Raw genomic sequence first — 21,828 nt, 5'->3', positions numbered from 1 at the left:
CATTAGAAAATGTCAATAAGACAAAAGGGAGTAAGGCGGGAGGCAGGCAGTTCTGAGCGAGTATGAAAGGAGCCATCTACACTGAAGACTTGTTCAATTATATTAGAAACACAGCGGGGAGGAATAAATCCATTCTCTATCCTAATGAAAAGTAAAATCATTTTCTCCTTCAATAATTTTACCGTCTGTTAACTTCTTCCATGTATATTTATATACATTTTATCTTTAATTAATATTTACATCAATTTTGTTTAATGTGTTTCATCGATTTAATTATATAAATTTAAGCCTTTCCTTTTCTCAAACAAAATTAAATGAAACCGAACCCATTTGTTTACTTATAAAAACAAATTTATTTTATACTATTATATTAACGCTGAAATAATCAAACAGTAACTATGAAATGAGGTCGTTTGGTAGGTAAGAATCGAAGGAAACATTTTTCATTAAGTAAAAAAACTGACAACAAAGTTGTAATACTTTCCTGACGTTGGTTATTTATTCTTAAATAGTGAAAAAATAATTTTACTTGAAAAAAGTTACCTAAGATTTTTTTTTGTGGTGGGTGGTGAATTATGATGAAATTTTATCGTAATATTATTAATAAAAATTTATTATTTAAACCTTTAATAATATTAAAGTACAATTAATAGGCCAATATTGTTCTCAAATTATTTTTTGGGTCACTTGTGCTACTACTATGCCTAGGAAGACATAAAAAAAAGTTCAGTTAAAAAATGTAATAAATAAAAAAATTACTTTTTTCGATTTTTCGGGAAGAGGATTTTTTTTTAGATAAGCATGCACCCAAGTACTGAACTTAATATAAAGTGGGACTATATTACAAAAATGTTGAAAAGTAATAGTCTTTTCTTTTTTGCCTCAATGAAAAAATTGACCCCAAAAAATATATCTACCTTCCGCCTCAGGAGACAATAACCCCAAATTCTTTTCAAAAAATTGGCTCATATACGTTAATTTCTGTGCTAAATTTCATCAAAATTGGTTTTTAAACTTATAAGTTTTAAGCTTTAAACAGTCAATCACACATACATTAGTACGTACCAACATTACCCTCCTAACAATATTCATATCTCATTTTTTGACTGATTACCATACTTTCCTTCTTGCAACACAGCTGTAGAGCTATAATGCCAGGAAAGTAAAAATGAATGTCTGACATTCATTATACGTAAGGGAAAGTTATTACCATCATACTTTCTTATTTCCACTATAATTTAATCGAAGGTAGAAACTTTTACGTGATATGGAGGAGCCGTGTAAAGAAGTCTATAATTTGTTTTTTCAAGGAGCGAAAATATTGAGAATATAATTGTGAAACTAAAGTAATTTCTAATTTTATAGTAAAATTTTTAATCGCTAAATTTATGAGGGGGAGGAAACTTTATTATTTTACTTATTTTTAAAATAAAAAAAGAATGATTTTTACAATATTCCCAAAACTTTTTGATGCTATAAATGTTTAAAAATTGGAAAATAAAATATATCGTTTCACCTTTTATTTTTTCCACCCTGATTTAGTTTTAAAATTATTCCTTACTCTAGGATGCGCTAAAAAACTATTTTTCTTAAGAAATGCTAATTTTATAAAAATAAGGAAGAAGTTTTTAAGAAAGATTTTCAACTCTTATTAAACTTAAATAAAAAATCTAAAACGTTAAAACTGCAAATTCGTCCGGAAAAAGTCGTGTTATAATTTTTCAATATTGGAATAGAGGTTAGAATTTTAATTATCCTTTCGTGATAAATTTGAAAATTAATACGATGTTAAAAACTTAACTACATATGTATTCATTTACTTACCTTTCTTGTTATTCTCCTAACGTGTACGTTGCAATCTGTTCAACTAGCAAACCCTCCCACAGACCAATGAAATGAAGATGATATGTATGACATGTAAATGAGGCGTAGTCTTAAACAGGCTCTGGCCGTCCATTCCTGAGACGTGTGATTAATTGAACTCTAACCACCAAAGTACACTGATAACCACCATCTAGTATTAATATTCGTATAAAAGAAACTAACTTTCACTAGGATTTAAACCTTTAAATATTCGACTTTGAAAATCAGATGTTAAACCACTGATTTTCGTCGACGAGGTAACCAGGCTAGCCCGGCGATGTACACTTATCTTTTCACTGAAAAAATCTGATGTGGATACCATATTACTTCCTTGTACGCCTATTAAATTACATATACACATTTTTTTAAATGAAAAGTACATAAAATTTTATCTCATTTTATTTTTTTTTAACTATTTTTTACATTTTATTATTGTTATTATTGAATTATTATTTATCGTAAAATATTTTTTACAATTAGAGGTTAATAATTATTAATAAATCAATATATTAAATTTAAAAAAAAGGAGATGAAGTCTGATTCGAACCGATGTGTCTTCCCCTTGTAAAGTCCAAATATTTCATTAATTAAATTTTTCTTAGGGCTATAACTCTGGAACCAATGAAAATAAGTACCACTTATGATATATCGTTGAAAAGCTCTCAATGAGGGCTTACTACCAGTGCCGTAACCTGGACGTGACGAAAAAGGCGCCCACCACGGGCGCAAAACAAGGGATACCGACCCGGTTGAGAGTTGCACGTGATTTTTATTTTACTTGACCACTCTACTCTACAAGAATCAACACCAACTGTCACTGGCCTTTTTTTCGTCTCCTGACCAATTAGACAGAGACACGTATTATTGCACGCGCATCACAATCCCTCTCTTTCTAACACGCCTAGTCGTTCCTAGTTCATACGAATAGCTTGTTGTTGGTTTGTCGTAATTTTTTTATATTTTTTCTCTTTTGTGGAACAAAACATACTGGAAAAGAAATATAATTTTGTTTATATACAACATACTGGTAAATGACTGAATAATTGGATAATTATATCAATTAAAGCATAAATTTTAATTAAAAAACACTTCTAGGGTAAAATGCCACCAAAAAAAAAAAACCGTCCGGTGCACAGTTTAAAAAAATAAGAGAACAGGCGATTAAAAATATAAAGAAAAGTATAACTCCGATTGATATGTTACTTAAAAAGTCATCTACACCTCTAGTTCATACAAGCTTAACAACGGAATTAAATCTGCCTTCTGCAAGTAGTAATGTTTCATGTGAAATTGAAACAGAAGAGAAAAGTACAATTGAACCAAACCAGGAAAATCGATAAGCAATGTACATGTATTGATGATAATTATATGGTTAAAGTTAAATTACAAAATATTGATAATAATGTAAAAATAATAGATTTCAATAATCCCACCACATGGCACTTAACTATTAGTAACATACAAATATTTGTTCAGCATAGACCAGAATTGTGCGATAATTTAAGTGTTTATCCTGAGAGAAAATAGGCATTTTAATAAAAAATGGTTTGTAAAACCCATGTCAAACGGCGAACAAGTACTCAGAAATTGGTTGATATATTGCAAGCAAAAAGATGCACTGTTTTGTTTCCCATGTATTATTTTTTGGAAAAAATCAGAACGTGTGGAACACTGCGGAGTTTGGAGACTGAAAAAATTTAACACATTAAAAAAAAGGTGTTAAAATTTAACACCTTCATTAACACGTCATGAAAATTCATTAATCGTAAAAAAAGTTATGTTGAATGGAAAACTTTCGAATAAAAAATTAAGAAAGGTGGTTTTTAGACACTCAATTACAAGATGAAATTTTAAAAGAAAAAAAAATTGGAGGCATATTTTAATAGTTTTTTTGGATGCCATTCTGTACTGCGTAAAATATAATAACGCTTTGAGAGGAAATTGTGAAAAAATTGGTCATCCCGAATGTGGAAAATTTCTGAACACGATAAAATTAATTAGTCATTACGATCCTATTACTCCGTAACATATTGAAAGTCATAAAAAAAAACAGGTTAATTATTTCTCTCCTATAATACAAAACTATATAATTAATATAGTTCTCTCTAAAATTAGACAGCATGTTATTTCAAATATTCAAAAAGAAAAATATTTTTCTATTTTATTTGATAGCATACCTGACACTTCTCACCACGAATAGATGTGTATGGTATATTAATAATTTAGTCGTACATAATGGAATTCAGATTTCAATATTTTATGTGTACAAAAAAATTTAACCAATGGGTCAATTATTTTTACTTTCCCGGAGAATAGCTATATTAAAGGGGAAAGTTAGGTGATCATGACAAAAATGGAGTATCACGTTTTTTGCAAATGTTACGTTTTACAGTCCAACTAGTTCATCTAGACCAAAACATCATATGTGCATACGTATGTACAAATGTATTTCGCACTACTTTAGGCCGTATATCTAATATGGGGGTATTGATCATATTATTTTTTTTTTTTCAAAATTACTTATGGGCTTGGGGGATATCGTGAAAAAATTAATTTCGACTTTCTTTTGAGGTACTTTAGAGTAAAATTTATTAAAACAAATATTATGTTACCTACAATACACATATACATATGTAGATAATTTAATGAGTTTTTTATTTAATTCAGCCCACACCACTTAAAATTGAAATATACGTTTATTGTTTTTTTTTTGTTTTTTACAGTCGCATCAATAATTATAGTCATTAGCGACTAAACTAACTCTATCATGTAGTATTATATAAAACAACAAAAATCATAAACAATAAAGAAACAGGAACAATAAAGAATAAACATAAATAAGTAGCAACAATAAATACAAAATAATATACAAAAATCAGACAAAAATCACTAAATCGTATTCTTCATTTCAGTATAGGAGAAGAACCGCAACAGACGATTTATACCTTCGTTCTGGTTTAATAGAAATTTCATATCCGCACCCAGGTCTAAGTTTTGTCGGATGGTTCCAAAGTGTTTGTTCTCCTTTTGGTTTAAATATATTTAAAATTATTTGAAAATTTATACTTCAAATATAGAGTTATCAAGAAATGTCTACATTTTTTTTTTAATTACATATCCCGGACCTAAAATTCAGGAAATGTTTTTTTGAAAATGTTCCTTTTCTTACTTTAGCCTTTATTGAAGGAAGTGTTAGACAGAGATAAAATGTTACGCAAATGTGTAAAGTTTAATCTATATATGAATATTTTTAGAAAAAGTTTTATTTTAATTTATTCCCCACCTCAAAAATATGTATTCTGTTTTTTTTTTTTTTGTTTTTTTTTAACTCTTTTAATTTTTATTATTAAAAGCCGGGAAAGTCATGTAATACTTTCCCAGTTTTTTTTTTTTTAATTTCTATTAGTTTAATAGTATTGTAAATGTGTTTCGTTACCCTAAGTATGATTATACCAAAGTATGATATTTTATGTTTAAGTATACTCAAATAAAATCCTGAAGTAATATATACCTAAGTATAACCGTAAGCAATTAATCATTTAAATAATAAAATGGTAAAATAAAAAATTTAAGATAGTTAAATAAATTTAAATATTCTATATTTGTAAAATAAAAAGGAAATTCTGGAAATTAAAATAAAATAATTGAAAAATCCTAATAGATCAACAAAAACAAAGAAGTGAAAGAAATTAAAAATAATGCACAGTAAATTGGTGACTCTAGCTGGCTTTTGCATTGTTGAGTCATATATAACTCAAAAATGCATTGAATTATAAAAAAAATGGGCTCTTATACGTTCAGTGAAAAAGATTCTGGTGTTAACGAAAAAATATGTTAGTACCACAACTAATATTGCTAACTTTCGATCTCACTTCAGTGAAGTATAAAAAATTCCAAACAATATAAATTTTAACTAATAAAATATTTGAAAAAATATAATAACTTGTCAGTTGGATATTATAGTGCCATTATCCGAATGATCTGGTTGTTGATATTCTGAAAAGGTCAGGATATTTTATTATTTAATCTAGTTCTCATTACTCATATACAAACAATATAAAGAAATAATAATAATTACAAGATGAAGTAGAAGCTGTGTGGAAGTAAAATGGTGTTATATTCATTTATTGCTAAGCTGCAAATAGTAGTAAGAGTATTATGCAGGTCGTAATATGGCTCAATGCAGACTTAATATAATGGATGCTAAATAGGCTTTTATGTATTCAGTAGCATCATCACAGAGAGAAGGGAGATACTGACCCTTACATAGGTCAATAGGATAGGACAGTAAATACTTACGTAACCCTTTGGTAATGTTACGAATCTTAATCAACTATTAGAAACTAACCGATAAATTATTCAAATTGAAAGGTTGATTACATTGTAGATTTATCGATTTAAAATAATATTAAAGTATCTATTAATATTCTTTAAATTTTATTTATTACCGTTTAACCTTATTTCCTTTCCGTTTTATTTTTTCGACTTTTATTGTGAGGAATTTAGTAGAATTTTTACGATCTATGCTTTTTTGCAGTCACTCAAATAGAGGATATCAGCTTCACATGATTTTAACTTCTGAATGTCAAACTGGTGGCCTGCGGGCCGGATGTGGCCCACGATGCCCAGAAATAAAACTTTAAAGTTAACAATACTTTACGAGGAAAATAACAATTGGGCTTCACGGCGGTAATTTTTCCGTATTGCCATTGTACTTCTCTACAGAGAGTCATGCTTTCTCTGCACAAGTGGTAACGTTGCTATGTCATGCGTCATTATGCACCGGTGACTAAGTTACATATGCAAATTTTCTTGTAATTTTATCGGAAAGATACTTAATTTATACTAGTTTTTTTTTTTTTTTTTTTTTTTTTTGTCGTGTTGTGTTATCTATATTTTAACAAAAAACTTTAGTAGTAGTTTTTTTTCAATGTTATAATTTTAATCACAACCGTAATATTTATATAGAAAATCTCGATTTCTACACCATGAAAAAAAATTGTTGACGAGGGAAGAAAATTCCAAGAAAACTGGAAGCTGAAATATTTTTGTATGGAAGTGAACGTAAAATTACGTGCTTAATTTGTAAGGAAACTATTTGTGTTACTAAATAACACAAATTAAACAGCATTAGAACACTAATGACAAGGAACAATATTCGGGTTTTGAAGGAAAAGTAACAGTAGAAAAATTAAAAACAATGAAGAAATCACTTCATAGTCAGTAACAAGTATTTAGAAATTTCATGAAAATCAAAGGATCAGAAGATAAGAACAAGAACGTAAGAACAAGTTACGAAATAAGTTATTTGTCAGAAAAACGTTCAAAATCGTTCAAGGATGGTTTATTAATCAAAGAGTGTATGATAAAAGCGTCTGAAATTGTCTGCCTAGAAAAAGTGCAATCATTTTGCGATATTTCATTATCAAGAAATACAGTGGTAGAGAGAATTGGTGGTAACATTAGTTAACAACTACAGAATATATTTACAGAAGTCCTGCTATTTTAAATTGCGATTAAGAGATGTATACAAGTATACATTCGTATACTGGTTTTTTCATGGTTACGATAATAGTATGAGGATCACCGAAGAATTGTTGGAAATTATCCCTCTTCCTGGAACTACAATTGGTGAAAATATTTTTGATGCTGTGTGAAGTATTTTAGAAAACTAAATTAATTATAAGTGAAAATCGAATATTTGTGTCAGAACTGATAAGAAAATTTAAAAGCTGGGTACCCAGACAAACCAAAAACCATGGTTTTACACAGTCTTATATATCAAGTTTTTTGTTTAAAAATATTAATAATGGACGATGTATTGAAAACCGTAACTATCAACCCAATCAACTGTATTTGAGCGATAACACTTAACCATCGGTAATTCGCTTCTTTTCTTAAAGATTTAGAATCTGAGTTCAACTATCTTTAATAATGAAGATAGTTGAACAGACGTTCAATGGTTACCATGCCACAAATTTTTAACGAGATCCTCTATGTTTTTAAAGGAAATAACTATTTACCTTGAAATGAAAAATGAAAATGTAACGGTTATAAAAAATCCTTAATGGATTAAAGATCTGGCATTTACCACCTAAATGATTTAAACATCACATTGCAAGGCAAAATTAAGTTAATATCTATGACCCAATAGCAAGTTTTGTGATTAGTTAAAAACACAAAATTAAATTGGACTTTCTCCTAATATTGTGACAGTTTTGAGGAAATCATAAACGAAGTCAATAAGCGTTTTAATGAATTTAGTTACATGATTTTCTTTGAACTTATTCGTTTGAAATCAATAAAAAAATGGATTTTTTTATTGATTCCAAAAATATATTGAAGTAATTCCAAAAATATATTCTTATTTAGATGAAAAATACCCGGAGATTAAAAATCTTGCTGCGCAAATTATTTGCTATTTTTGGAATAAGTACTAATACAAACAATTATTTTCATGTATGAAGTTAACAAAACGGCTTATAAATGGAGATTGACTGAAAAATTTCTTCCCGACATATTGAAAATTGTATGTTCCCAGTTTTTAAATCCTAATATTGAAAAACTAGTTGGCGGTAGACGCTGTCAGATTTCCGGGAAAACAAATTATTTATTTTCATTACTACATTAAATATTTAATTTTCAAATAAAAATAATCGTATAACAATTATTCAGACTAAATTCTAATTATTTGTATTCTGCAGATCTGAATAAAAATTTAACCATTAATTACGCTTCGACTTTAATTATCTCTTTATGTTACTGAATCCTGATCGATATATAACAGTTAAGAGAATTTTATGCGGCCCGCGAAAGTCATAATATTACACAAAATGGCCTGCGACAAAATTGAGTTTGACGCACCTGATCTAAATGAATGATCACCGAATCGTTTAATAATCATCTTTGATGATGCTTAATTTCGTTATTTCAATACAAAAATTTTAATATGGTTATGCCATTGAAATTCCGAACATTTAATCTGGTTTATAATAGCAAAGGCATAATTTTTATCGGTACCAGTTTTTTTTTAATATATAATATATTTTGTACTACTATTATTTTTCAGTAAATAACTTTTAATAAATTTTTATAAGAGCCTTCTTTACTAACGCAAGTTAGAATTGTTATTTAATAATTTATTGATATACAGAAGAACATGGTAGAAGTTGTTATAAATTAAAAAACTTTCGATCACTTTGATGTTAAAATTTTACAAAGTTGTTTTTTTTTATTTATGCATCGTTAGAAAATTCAACTTACTCTATTTTATATTTGTATTAAGATTATAATTTATATTAAAATTAATTTTAAAATATAGAAGTGCAGATTAGGAAATTTCAGTAAATTATTTGAAAGTGAATAAATTTAATAAATCAGTATGTTTAAGAAATGTTTGATAATAAACTAAGTACATGCACTTGAATAAAGTTATTATGTCGTTGTAAGGTTATCTTTAAATCTTATTACAAGTAAATAATTTACTACATAGCATTTTAAAATAAATATAATCATTTGATATACTCAACACATAATTAAATAAGTTAAACTTTAATAAACAAAATTCATTAATTATTTCGTTGTAGAAACAAAATTATGGGTTTGTAACATGCTGTGGAACTTTCACATAATATTCGTAGAGCTAAAATCCAATTTTTCTTCTGTTGATAAAGTTATAAATCATTATTACTATCACGACCTTCCTTATACATTTATTTACTTGTAACCTGATTTGAAAAATAGGATGCAGTCGTCAAATCAATCAATATGAATTACTTTTTCTGACTGTTCCAGCCTTACCCTTTATCAAAAGTTCCGACATCGATAATTTTCGATTTATTTTGCGGAATAAAATAGTCTGGCAGTCACGTAGCAAGATTTTCCAGACAAATGAACTGGAAAATTTTTTTAAACGAAATTTTCATTGACTACATTGACAATTGGAAGTTATTTTATATTTTTTTACTTATCGTAATGAAAAAACAACGTGATATCATTCTTCTGTTTAAAATATTTTCATTCAAAACATTAATAAACTTGTTAGAATACCTAAAGGTAAAAAATAATTCTTATTCCAATATTCAGAAGTATTATTTCACTTTTTGTAATAAGGTAATTAAGTTAATTATTTTACAGCATTTTATTTTTTTCTTTACTGGCATCATAGCTCTAGAGCTACGATGCAAGAAGGAAGGTATGGTTATCAGTAAAAAAATGAGGAATCGGCTGTTTACATTTCTCGAATTTCATAACCCAGAGACTCCAAAAAACGAAAAAAGTGAGGGATAATACGTACGTATTATCATATATATATATATATATACGTATTATCATAAATACGTATGTTCGTATGTAGGTACTATGTACATGTATTTCTGTGTTTGAAGCTTAATAAAGTTTGACTGGTTAAATCGATTTTGATGAAATTTGGCACAATTTCAGTTTATATGGGGTAATTTGTTGGTAAATGTTTAGGGCCAATATCTCCTGGGGTGGGGTAGATAATTTCTTTTGCGTCAATTTTCTAAAAATTTTACAAACACAACCCGACTTTTTATTAGGCTCAGTATGTGCGTACATTTTAGTCTTATTTGTAAAAAAATTTCCCTAATTTCCCCCTTCCCTAAAAATTGAAAAAAGCTATCTTTTTATTAATTGCATATTTTAACCGATTTTTTTTTTGTCATCCTAAGCGTAGTAGTAGTAGTGGTGCAAGTTGCCCAAAAGAATACTTTTGAGGCAAAATTCGGAGCCAATTTACAAATATTGATTTTTTAAATTTTTTAAAACTTTTCTTATTTTATTTAAAAACTCTTACCATAATATTTCATCATAATTCATCCCTACCGCCGAAAAGAAATCTTAGGTAACTTTTTATTATTGTACATTATTCATTGGAGTTTTTTTAGTTGCTTGCTTTTAACACAGTAAACGTAGAAAAAAATTCTTAGGAGGAGATTTTAAGTGTGGGGAAACAAAAAAAGTGAAAAATTTCAATTCTTCTTTTTTGAACTTTTTTCATGTATCATTATTTTACCACTACATAAGAATAAATAAGCAATGCAGAAGAATTAAAAAAGTATACTTTTTATTTTATAGTGGGGTTTTTCATTTTAATTTTTTAAATGTATTGTTGTCAAAAAAGGTAATAAAAGATCATTGGATAATGAATTGTTAAACCAGAAATAACATTTTAAGAACTCAAGTGTTAATGAATTCTGTGCTAAGAAGACCTTAAACCTACAATCACTTTTGAAATCAATCTAAGTTTAAAGGTTACGCTCTTTCCTTAAGTTTCCCTACGCTACCACAATCCTTTTTATGCTGCTTACTTTTGATTATCAGAGTTCTTCGTTATAAATTTGTAATTAATTAATTTTTTTGTGTTCTAAAGGTTTTTACACTGTATACAAAGAATGTTTTTTAAATTAGTCCACTAATTTTTTTTTTAAGAGACTAATATAAGAACTAATACTAGTTATTAAAAAGACTAGTACAACTAGTGTAAGAGTTAACATATGGCTAAAATATCATGTTACTATCCCAAAATTCTCCAACAAACTTCTCTATTCTACTATTCACCTTAAAACTTCTTCATTTTCTACTAAATCAACTCACAAATTTTCAACAATTTTTTGCACGACTTCTTTCAAAATGAAAGAAGTGACTTCTTTCAAAATGACTACTCAAAGGAAGTGGTGCTGAAGAATTTTAAAGAATAATTTCTTTAATTATCTGACTTCGCTATTATTTATGATTTGTAGTCATAATGCGCTACACTATACTTTCTTTTTAACTCCTAAACCTATATGCTTATTTTCAAAAAAATTCTATCATACCGTAAAATTTTTCCTGGCTTGTATTCGCTATTATTAATATCTTAATATTACTTCGTCTGATTTTCGTAATTTTACGCCTTAAATAACAACTTTATAAAATTTCAGGGTTTTTATGTTCGTCTCAATGTTTACTTCATTATCCTCTTTCCATTTTATTACATTTTTTCACTTAAATGTAGAAGTGCGCGCGTGTGTGAGTATGTTTGTATGTATGTTGTAGTTTCAGATACTTAAAAGTTTTATTCTGTATATTAATTTTAAATACAATTATATCTTTATAAAAGGAATTTTTTTTGAACGCTAACTCAGTCTGAATTTTTAACATTGTAAAAATACTTTTTATTCTGGTTGACTACTCATAACAGAAGCCAAGAGTAAATTTCTACGACAAGGCGCAATCAAATCTAGCCAATCAGTGAATCTTTTTGAAAGAGACAGGAAGAACCCCTAACATAAAAAATAGAATCTTACTTGATTGGACGGACTCTATGGGAGGTCTTCACTTTTTAGCTAACTTTATTGCAACAATGGAACACCCTCTTTCACTAACTCTATCTCTATTGAACATAAAATGAAACTGCTTTCAAAATTGAAGTAGGTAATAAAATATATATCTTGTATAACATTAGTAGACCGTATTGTGTTACATAATCTAAAATTCTTATTCACAATTTTTTTTCAAAATCTGTTCTTACATTTAATAATCTGAAACGTAATTAGAGTATTAATACCGTCTTAGCCTTTCATCCAAATGGTTTTTGGTTCAAATCCTAGATAAATTTTGATCTTTATTACTTACTTTAGAACTCATTATTTATCCTCATCGCACAAAAAGCATATATATATATTTATTTATTTATATTTAAATAAATATTCTCTATTATTTATTGTATACAAAATGAAGTGTTGTTAATTTTATATAAGCTAATCATCTGTATAAGGCAATGTCTATATAGGAGTAAATTACACGTGTATCCAAAATTCTGATTGCTGCATACAACCCTCGTGCGACGTTAATAGACGTGTGAATAAGCAATTAATGTCATCTTGAATTTGGTGCAGAATAATTAATTATTTATAAGCATGTAATGTTTGTATGAGACTGGATCGATTTCTTGGCAATTCGGTAATCAAATTTGTTTCTACATACACTGTACAATGTATAGTATGTAATCAAAGATAAGGGATTCAAATTCCACTTCATACCTCACCTCATGCTTTTAATTACACAAGCCCATAGTATAAAAAAATATATTTGTAGGCACGTTGTGTTTCTGTATGAATATGCGTAAGAGCATATGTATACGTGTATGTGTCAATAAGATATTAGTAATTAGTTTTATTTAAGTTTAGGATTATTTTTAATAATTCATTATATGTTGGACTACTGAAATTTTAACAGTAGTTAATATTGTTATTTACACACGAGAAATTTCAAAACAATATCCACTATTTTCAATAGTATAAGAGAATGAAAGATCTCTTTTCTGCTTTATAAAAAAGGTAATTTTTACATTAAGCAGACTAATTGATTTTTAATGCGAAAGAAAAAACAAAAATAAAAACTTACTAACAAGACATTTTCATCGTTCGTATTTTTAGAATGAAGATCCCCTACCTTTTCAAAATATTTATTTTAGTTATATTTTAGGAGCTAAAAGACTGTCCCATCAGCTCATAGCATGATAAATTAATCATCATTTCTTCTAAAAACTAATCAACCGTAAAACTGTATTGACAAAGTCTCTCTTGTCCACTGTATACAAGACTGAAAGCATTCTTAATGGCTTTATCTATTATTATCTTTAATAATTTCTCGTACAATGGAAGGTTATAAAAAAATAAAAAGGAAGATAGAAGTTTGAAATTTTGGGCTGCACCCGGCCAAAAATTGTTAAAACATCAAGTTTTCATTCTCAATCTCCAAAGCGATTGAAATGTAAGTCTCTGCTTGGTAATGAGGAATCGATAAATTCAATAAGTTTATCGGTAATATATATCATTAAATACAAGAACGAAATATTTATAAAATATGCTTAACATTTTAAATGGGCTTTGAGTTTTGAATTTGATTTAAAAATATCTTTTTCAGATAGAATGTTGAGGATTGGAAAATGTAATTGCGCTGGATATGATTGTGATTTTTCTATGACGACTGATTTCTTATTGCAGTGTTTCTTTGGTTTTGGTCTGTATATAGAAGAAATACTTAATTAGAAAGAACACTGGTCAAAATTATAATTTTTTTTTTGTAATGTATAAGTTGTTTGATTCTATTATTGTAACTATAAATGAAAAAATCCCAATATTATTGATTTCCTAGTGAATGCAATCCTGATCATTCTACCTTGAAGAAATGAATTTTAAGTAGCTAAAAAGCTAAAAAATTTATCTACAATCAGCTACATTACAACAAAAAAAAATTATGTTCAAAAGAAGGAAAGGTTACTTACTATTTTCAGTAAGCTAAGTGCAGTAAGGGTAGTTGAATTGTGCCTAATGCTGTCACCTACAATAAACTTAATGAACATTCCTCTTTCTAATTGTGTAATCGTGTACTTCTAGCTTTATCTAGGAAAAAAATAATGGCATTCCATTAATCAGAAAAGTAGACAATAGTTAATTTTTATTTGAAAATAAAAGTAATTGGTTCAATTTTTTTTATTTTGTCTCACTTTCTTTTAAATAAAATTTAATAAATACCGAATTTACTCGCTTAATTCACGCACTTTTTTGACCAAATTTTTTTATTAAATGTAGATACGTTATTTATGTGAAGAAACGATTTTTTGTAGACTATAATGAAACTAAAATTTCGTAATTAGTGAGAAAATATTTATTTGACTGAATATTTTATTTTTGAATATTTTTCTTAATTTTTGTTTAAAAATTACCCGATGGCGTGAATTACTCGATGATATTTATAATTTAAACAAATAGCATGAACATTTTTTCCACTTTCCTTTTATCGTGAAAAGGTCGGTGGTTATTTTGTCAAACTTCTGCAATTCTGTGTAAAAAAATGAGTCATCCGTCAAGTAATTTGAGTGATTAGCTGAAGTTAATTCTCACCCATCCACATTGTCCAACATTACTCAAAAATAATGATGGACAGTCTGAAGTTAGGTTATGAATATAAAGGAGTAAACTATGTGTTGTTTCTTCTCTTTTTTTTTATGATGTGCTTTTTTTATCACAACTTTTTGTTTGTGTAATATAACACTTTTCCTATTACTGTTAATGCACTCAGCTTATTCATCTCTATTTTATAATATTGTTTATTTGTTTTAACGAAAATATAAATAAAAATGTAAAACTATTATATAAAATACTTTACAATGAATTTTAAGTATTATGTAGGCAACAGTGTTGAACATAAATCACCTGAAAATTTATTTTCCGTAATTTTCAACGGTAACTTAAAGTACAGTTCTCTCTGAGATACTACAATAAAGTATCTCAAATTTATTATAGTTTAACGGGTAAAAACGATGTCTATAATGGATTTTTTCTGCAGAAAGAAGTACATTGATATGACTCAGAAATGAACAGATTGAAGATGTCAATATTAGAGTAGAATATTACCTAAATTTCATTACAATGTTATGTTTATATGAAGCGGTATTTCAAAGCTCAGTAAAGAAAGCATGGAACACCATCTTCTCAATTTTCCTGTAAACATATTAGATTGCCTAAAAATTTCTAGTCAAGTCAAATTTCTAATCAAGGTAAAGGTCATATTATGTCCTACTATAATAATTCGATTTCAAATATTCCCTCCCCATCTTCACTGTATTTACAATACGACAGTGTAAACTATTACTATTTCAATCTGTTGTACATGCATGGAAAATAGTGGTGACATTTAAGCGAAATAATGTAAATAATGAAAGTAAATCTACTTCACTTGTTAAAGTACATAAGATCTTTTACTAATTACTTGTTCAAAAAGCGCTTGACCGTAACGGGATAATTAGAATCATATGAAATTGTGTAGTATTAAAATTATACGTATTAAAAGAATCTGATGTGGACACCACATGACTTCCTTGTACGCTTATTAAATTACACATACACATTTTTTTTTTTAAATGAAAATACATAAAATTTTATTTCATTAATAGCTTATGGTATTTTTTCATTATGTTTTTTTATTATTATTATTATTGAATAATTATTTATTGTATTATTTTTTACAATCGGAGTTGATAAATATTAATAAATCAATATTAAATAATAATATTAATAATCTAATTAATTAAATTAAAAAAGAAAAAGTTAAAAAAAGAAAGATGAAATCTGATTCGAACCGATGTGCCCTCCCCTTGTAAGATCCAAATATTTCATTAACAAAAATTTTACTAAGCTATAACTGTGAAACAAATGAAAATAAGTACCACTTATGATATATCGTTGAAAAATTCTCAATGAGGGCTTATTACTGGAGTTAAGGAAAAGTTCAAAACCCATTTTTTTGGGGGATTTTGAGCTTTTTTGGACACTTTTGGTTCAGTCAATTGCAATCACAAGGGAAGGTGCGTAACTAGATGTTACAACAGTCCTCAATCCAAAATTTCAACATATTATGGCTAATCGTTTTTGAGTTATGCGAGATACGTACATACATACGTACATATATACAGATGTCACACCGAAACTAGTTAAAATGGATTCCGGGATGTGCAAAATGGATATTTCATTTGAAATCTGAACACCAACATTTTTTGCGATCACAATACTTCCTTTACTTCGTACAAAGAAGTAAAAATAAGCAAAATAGTAAATATTAAAAAAGTAATTTGTTTATTCATTTATAATATAGTGGAAACAAACACTAGTGTATAATAATAATATAAACATAATATAAAAATAAAGTTCTCATAGGTATACTAAAGCCCAGTCTTGCTTGTCAAAAATTAATCTATTACAATATTACAGATATTTTTTTATTTTATATTATTCCTGATTTTTTGGGTCAGGTGGAGGCTAAAAGAAATTTATTGTGATTTTTTGGATACCCTTTCTAATGCTAACTTATTACTGGAAAATGCTGTAACTGTTCTAGTTATTAAAATACTAATAAAAAATAATAATAATAATAAACTTCAAAAGGTTTCTCAAAATTCCAAACTAAACCTTGTAGTTTAAAATTTAACATCTCTCCTGATGACATAGTTGATATTTTCTGCACACATCACTTAGTTTTCATTTCACGAAAAAATAATTACATTTGTTAATAATAATTATATATAAATTTGTATTATTTTTTTGTATATAAATATTAAATCAATACAAAAATTTATGCAAATTCAAACTTGAACTAAAATATTATGTCTTATTCTAGCGTAAAATATAGTTAAAACCCGAATATAACAATGTGCAAAGTTTCATATAGAGGGATTTCGACACAATTAAAAATCGTTGATACTTAAAATTTATGTAAACAAACCAATAATCGATAAAAAGATTAATTGGGATAACGCATGTTATTATGATTTAATTAAAATGCTGTTTTGTAATTACCATAAAATTTATTTTTTTGAAATAAAATTAGAACCATGTTATTAAGTTGCAAATGACAATTTTGATTCGTTTTTAAATAAAATTTTTTGACAAGTTTGATATTTCTGATGTAGAGTAGGATGATATGACCCGCAGTTAATTTCTTTTGAAGCGAGTTGACAGCTAATCATTTGTCAGATCATTTGAGTTTTCATGTAATTGGTGCAAGACAGGTTGAATATTTGGTACTTGACAGTAAATGTAGTTAATAATTCATTTTATATCAAATTTCATTGTACATATTATTAAGTCATACTTACTATATATGAAAACTTCTGTTTTATGTTTTACAAAATAATTCAAATCTATTTCACTTATAACAACGGTGTGAGTATTAAATAAGTTTTTTGTTTATTTATTTATTTTTTTGTTTTAAAATTTATGTATACAACTGAATGAATATTTATCCAAGTAATACAACAAAGGTTTAATTCCCGATTTGCTAGTATATAAAAAATTTCATGACATTCCCTACTACGCTCAAAGAATATCCTACAAGAGTATGGTCCATTAAAATAAAATCTAATAAATAATTTTATAATTCGTTTTACATTCCCAGCTATAAGGTAAAAACCACCTCCAACCGGATTTAAAAATTTTTTAAATTCCCTTAGTCTTAAAATAATGAAATTTTTATTATGTATTTAATTAAGGTCTTAAGGATTGATCCGGTCTGCGTGGCTTAATAAGAAAAAAGAATATATTTCAAGGAAGAAAAACGATTACCGTTATGGTCAGTAAGCTTGATACGGTAGGGCGGTTAGGGTATAGTTAGAGCTGTCCCCTATCGTGGGCGTCTACTACCTTTGGGTTATAGTCGCTCCCTGATAGTGGATCCAAAATAGCATAAGCTTAGTTATAAAACTCTTTTTGCCTCTATGGAAGTGGATGTGTATATTTTACGTATAAGTTTGCGCGCGCGCGCGCGTGTGTGTATGCATACACTTATCTAATAGTTCTTTTAAGCCGCTCTTCGTGGCGCGAGTGGTAGCGTCTCGGCCTTTCATCCGAAGGTACCGGGTTCGAATCCCGGTCAGGCATTGCATTTTCACACGCTACCTCATCCTTTGAAGCAATGCCTAATGGTGGTCCCGGACCTTAAAATAAAAAATAGTTCTTTAAATTTTCTAGTGTTGTTTTCGAATAAACCTAACGATGAATCGATATGAATTTCCTCTAAACTATATTTTAAAGCAACAGCCAATAATACAAAGTGTTTTAGAGTAAAAAAATTGATTTTCTTCAATAATTAGATTAAATTGACTACATATGTTTGAAGTATTTTTATTCAAAAAATTTCGTGTTATATGGTTGACGAGCAAAAGTTGCTCTTGAATATATAGACTATAGTTGAAGTAGAAATAATATATGTGTGGTATAAAATGCTAAATTAATCATAATTATTACTGAAAATAGTTGTTTATGAGAATGATGAATTATTTATTATAATTTTGTTTTATGTAGCATAGATTTTATAAATGTAAAACAGTTACGTTGATGTTTATCCCTTCTAATTACATTTACTAGATATGATGGAATTAATTTAACATATTCGAATAATACTTAATTATACCATTTTACGGTGGGTTATTTCGCTGATCAGTTTTATCTAGCTAAAACACAGTTGATTAAAGTTTTATTAGAGTTAAAAATTAACTTTTTACAGCACGAGTAATCTTTATTTAATTTTTTACATTTCTTAATTTTTTCGACATAGATTCTTTATTGTTTCTAAAAGACTATTTTAATGATTTTTAAATGTATCTTATACGTATGAAATTTTATTTAGAAAACGTATTACTTACTCTAGTATCTGAAATGTTATACAGTAGTTCCTTTGTTCCATTTCACTTACTCGTTTAGTTAGAGAGACGTGTGTTAGTTACCCGTTTAACATTTTTAACTGAGTTGCAAAAAAAATTATTTAAGTGTTTTATTAAAGTAATTTGATTTCTTTCTCAACTATTAAGGTGTACTCATTTTGTTTAATAAATTTGTTTTTCATCATTTCAATTGATAGTTCACAATTTCTCTCAGTTCTTAGCATCTTTTGACATTTTTTTACTGCTTTTTATCTTTCTAATATATAGACATCCTAATTCTTTTTTCCTCTACTTTTATCCAGTTTCCTACGTGATCCGTAATGAAAACTGTTTGAACGAAGGATATGTTACTACAAACATGTTTTCCTCTTCCTTATATTTTTTTTTGCAAAATCTGCTCCTCTATTGGTTTTTTGAATTCTTTCTTATTTCTCATTTTGTCTGTCTGTTTAATTTTCTCCGTTTTTCTATACAACCATACCTCATAATTTCGGTTTTGTTCTATACATAATTAAATTATTACTTCTGGTAAAACATGACTCACGCTGATTTTTTTATTTCTCTGCGTTTTGAGACAAAAGATATGAGAAACTTATAAAATCTTTATTTCAAAACATCATACGTTATATGTATACTGTTATAATGTTCATTTTCTATATCTAACTTAATATTTCAAGAACGGTTAAATCTATAATCAGAATATTTGGCGTCTGTAGCTATATTATGGGGAGTGATTCTGTAAAAATGTTGAAAAATCGAATTCGATATTAGAATATGAGGATGAAAAAAGGAATAAGAAATATTATTCGGTTGTTTTATGTTGAAAGAGGTTGAAAATTTATGAAAATTATACTTATGTAGTTTTTAACTTATACAAAATCAGCTTAAAATAATGAAATTGATTATTAAAGATATTTAATAAAAGGTCCCCAACCACCATAAATTTGATTTTATGAACTTTTTACAATTCTATTCAATTAACTGAAATCTATTTGATGTTTTTTTTTATTCAGGAAGATAGAAACCATCTCAAAATTATTTTGAGAATGATAGTGGAACACATAATTTCTTCTTTAAAAATTTCAGTACTACGCATATTTTTAAAGTATTTCTAAAACCTTCTTACATTTGTATATTTTCAATATGAATTTCTTTTCTGTAAGTGTAAACATTATCAGGTTTAATTGGTAATAAATGCTGACAACAAAAATTAGGCTACTATAATTTTTTCTAACATTTTTGTATAAACGTATCAACTTGAGATGTATTCTGTTACATTTTATTCATTAAGCTTTAATCAGATGGAAATAGTCCTTTAGCAAAACAGATATTAACACACACATATACAAACATAAATTTGGATATAAGGACGGATCCTTTTTTAGTATGTAAGAAACATTCCTGATTACCCAAAACGCATTTTGATTGACTGAGAGAGAATGTCGCTTGTAAATCACTATTTTTTAGTTTTTTTTTCTACGTTGCAATCTGTTCAAGTTCTAAACAATAAGAAACCCCATGGTCCAGTGAAATATTTTTTTGTTTACATTAAATAACTACTTTATCTAATAACACCCCCAAGACAACCGGTCCTTTCCGTTAAGCAAAACACAGTCACCACGGAGTGTCGTGGCAGCAGTCTCTGTCCGCCGTAGCTAGCCACCTTCTGGGGCTCTCCCACCGGGATCTCCCCAACTTCACTAGGACACACCGACATTCCTCTTCCGGATAGCCGCTACGCCCTTCCGCTAAGGCGCTACCCATACTGTCCCTAATCTAACAGTTCCAGATGTACGTTACGCACATCCTTTACTTCGCGACCCACTCATACCTTGAGGGTTCTTTATGCCATCATCGGAGAATCCCGACCCTTCCACTCTTGAATGTGGGCGGACCCGAACACCCTAGGCAAAAAGATTACCTCCCTGACCCTCCACGTCACCACGCTTCGATCCTACTTTTTTTTTAATTACAACATTCCGTCACACATACATGAGTGCACCTCACTCTACTTCTCCTGTAAAACAAAGTAATAAAATAATAAAAACAAAAAAATATAAATAAATAAAGATCCCCTTGATCGCGGCGTCGTCAAGCATCGCATGGCCGTTACTTTCTCAAAGTAGGTGTGCCTAGTGAGATTAGGATGAAATGTATGACATATAAATGAGGCGTGGTCTTATAGAAACTCAGGCCGATTATTTCTGTATCCCAACCACCAAAGTACACCGGTATCCACTGTCTAGTATCCAAATACATATGAAAGTAACTTACCTACTAGGATTTGAACCTCAGAGTCTTCGAATTCAAAAACCAGCTGTTTAACAAACAATTGATTAGCGACGACGGTATTATTACTACACCATTCCGATCGGTTAAATAATTACATTATATTAAATTTTTTATTATAAATCATTATTAAATATATACTAAGTACATTTCGTGCTAAATTTATGAAAGTATGCTTTCAGAAGACCTTTTTGGAAATATACTCCAATCTCTTCAAGTACAGTTTTCAGATGGCTCTGTTTTTATAATATTCTCCCTGAGGTAGTTAGGAAATTATTTTAGTTTGTAATCGAATAATGTATTCATTTGTATTTTTTTTTTTTTTAAATAATATGTTGTTTTTTATAAAAAAATTGAGTTTATTCGTAAATTTCATATTATTCATGAATGGTAATTTCATTTAATTTGCATACTATGCATAAAATTTACATGTTTTTGTAGTTAATAACTGT

The sequence above is a fragment of the Lycorma delicatula genome, chromosome 2 (genome assembly GCF_047948215.1).
Source record: "Lycorma delicatula isolate Av1 chromosome 2, ASM4794821v1, whole genome shotgun sequence".
Classification (NCBI taxonomy): Eukaryota; Metazoa; Arthropoda; class Insecta; order Hemiptera; family Fulgoridae; genus Lycorma; species Lycorma delicatula.
This window is presented reverse-complemented; position numbering follows the sequence as displayed.